This window comes from Miscanthus floridulus, chromosome 15 (assembly GCF_019320115.1).
Source record: "Miscanthus floridulus cultivar M001 chromosome 15, ASM1932011v1, whole genome shotgun sequence".
NCBI lineage: Eukaryota > Viridiplantae > Streptophyta > Magnoliopsida > Poales > Poaceae > Miscanthus > Miscanthus floridulus.
The window spans coordinates 63,483,024-63,484,991 of NC_089594.1; the positions used below are offsets into that span (position 1 = coordinate 63,483,024).

Consider the following 1,968-nt stretch of genomic DNA (forward strand, 5'->3'; position numbering starts at 1 on the left):
CATCATATTCAAGGCCTAATTACATAGCTTAGGGCTCACAAAGTAATATTTAGGGGCCGTTTGTAGCCTTTAGTGGCTTTTTTTTGTAAATACAAACTCCCCAGGAGTCCATTTAGAGCATCTCCAACAACTCCTTATATTGACTTGCTATTCTTATAATTTTGCAAAAAACTCAAAAACTCCTCTCCAACAACTCCCTATATTCACTTCCTATTTTTCCCAACTTGCCAAATTCCTTCCTCGCGCGCGTATTGTTCCGCGCGCGGCTTTCACTTCGTATCGCCGATTTCGGCGTCTCCCGCGGCCGCCAGGTCCCTCCCGCGCGCGCGCGTACTCTTCCCGCGCCGATCCAGAGCGATCCATCTCCCCTTCGCGCGCGTTTAAAGATCCCCCGGCCCGTCTTCTCCTCTTTGTTCTGCCGGCGTCCTCTTCCGCCCAGTTCTGCCGGCGTCCAGTTCTGCCGGCGTCCGCTTCCGCCCAGTTCTGCCGGCGTCCGCTTCTGTTCTGCCGGCGTCCTCTTCCGCCCAGTTCTGCCGGCGCGTGTGTTCCACCAAGGTCTGCCGGCGATCTCTTCCGCCAAGTTTTGCCGGCCATCGATCAGGTACGCCTTGTCCTGAACTATCCTCCTCAACTCGTTCAGGTAGACCATGGATCGGGGTTTAGGGTTCAGTTTGTTCATGGGTTCAGGCTGTTGTTCATGTATGGCGACCTATGGTTTAGGTTTCGGCTCCAAACGATTATTCAAGTATTATGTTTTTTGTTGTTCATGGATTTGGACCCTATATATAATCTTGTAGTATACTCGTCATGTCCCTTTGGTTTATCTTCTGTTATAGTGCAATCTTCACTGTTTTTTTATGTTCTATACTCATTTTAGAATGGAAGAAGATGGTTTCTTGAGCAACATCCTTCTCGAAGGACATGGGGCTCCTGTTGCTGCCGTGAACGAGGTTGATGACATTCCAGAGAGCCAAGACAGTCCTAGTAGTGTTGAAGTAGTGCAGCCAAGCCGAAGCACGAAGGGAGGAAAGAGGTCCAAAAATTTTACTCCCGAAGAGGATGAAATTGTTTGCTTTGGATGGTTGGCTATTAGCAAGGATCCCATTAACGGGGCGAATCAATCTCGTACTACATTTTGGGGCAAAGTTCATGCTTATTTCGAGGAACACAACAAATCTAAAGTTCCTCGTTCAGAGAGTTCCATTATGCATCGGTTTTTGGTAATTCAAACTAGTGTGAACAAGTTTTGTTCACACTATGATCAAATTCTACGTAGGAATCAAAGTGGCACAACTATGCAAGATAAGGTATGCAATTTATTTTGAATGCTTTATTTGAACTTCACTTTTAAAATGTATATACTTTGATGGTATTTCTATGCAGCTTAATGAAGCAAAAAAGGTCTACAAAAACTTAGACAGGGACAACAAATCTTTTGTTTTTGAGCATTGCTGGGACATACTCAAGGAGGAGGACAAGTGGAAATCCAAGATGGTAGAAATTGCAGAGGTTGAGAAACTAGCAAAAAGCAAGAAGCAAAAGAAGGCCGGAAAGGTGTCAAGGCCAAGGGATGAAGGAGCCTTAAATAATGACAATGGCATACCTCTTGAAGCTGAAGAAACCGAACCAAGGAAGAGGTCCGATGGGATAAAGGAGGTGGTGAAGCTTGCATGGAAGCATTGGACAAGATGTGGTCGAAGAAGGAGGTTTTCGAGAAGGAAAAGGAGAAGGCCAAAGAGGACAGGTTCATGGCTACACTAGAGATAGAGAAGGCTACACTAGAGCTAGAGAAGAAGAGGGTGGACAATGAAGCAAAAAAAGCTGAAACCGACTTGATGAAAGAACAGAATAAAATTATGTTAGCGGACATGACGTCTCTCAATCCGAAGCAGCGTCAGTGGCTTGAGATAATGCAAGAGCAGATTCTCGCGAAGCTTACTCCAAATATTTAGTTGTTGAACTATGAGC

General features: G+C 45.5%; 1 pseudogene; it reads left to right on the plus strand.

The window, feature by feature from the left end:
• Window positions 1-396: 396 nt before the first annotated feature.
• LOC136508840 (glutathione S-transferase T3-like) lies at window positions 397-1,968 on the plus strand (annotated as a pseudogene).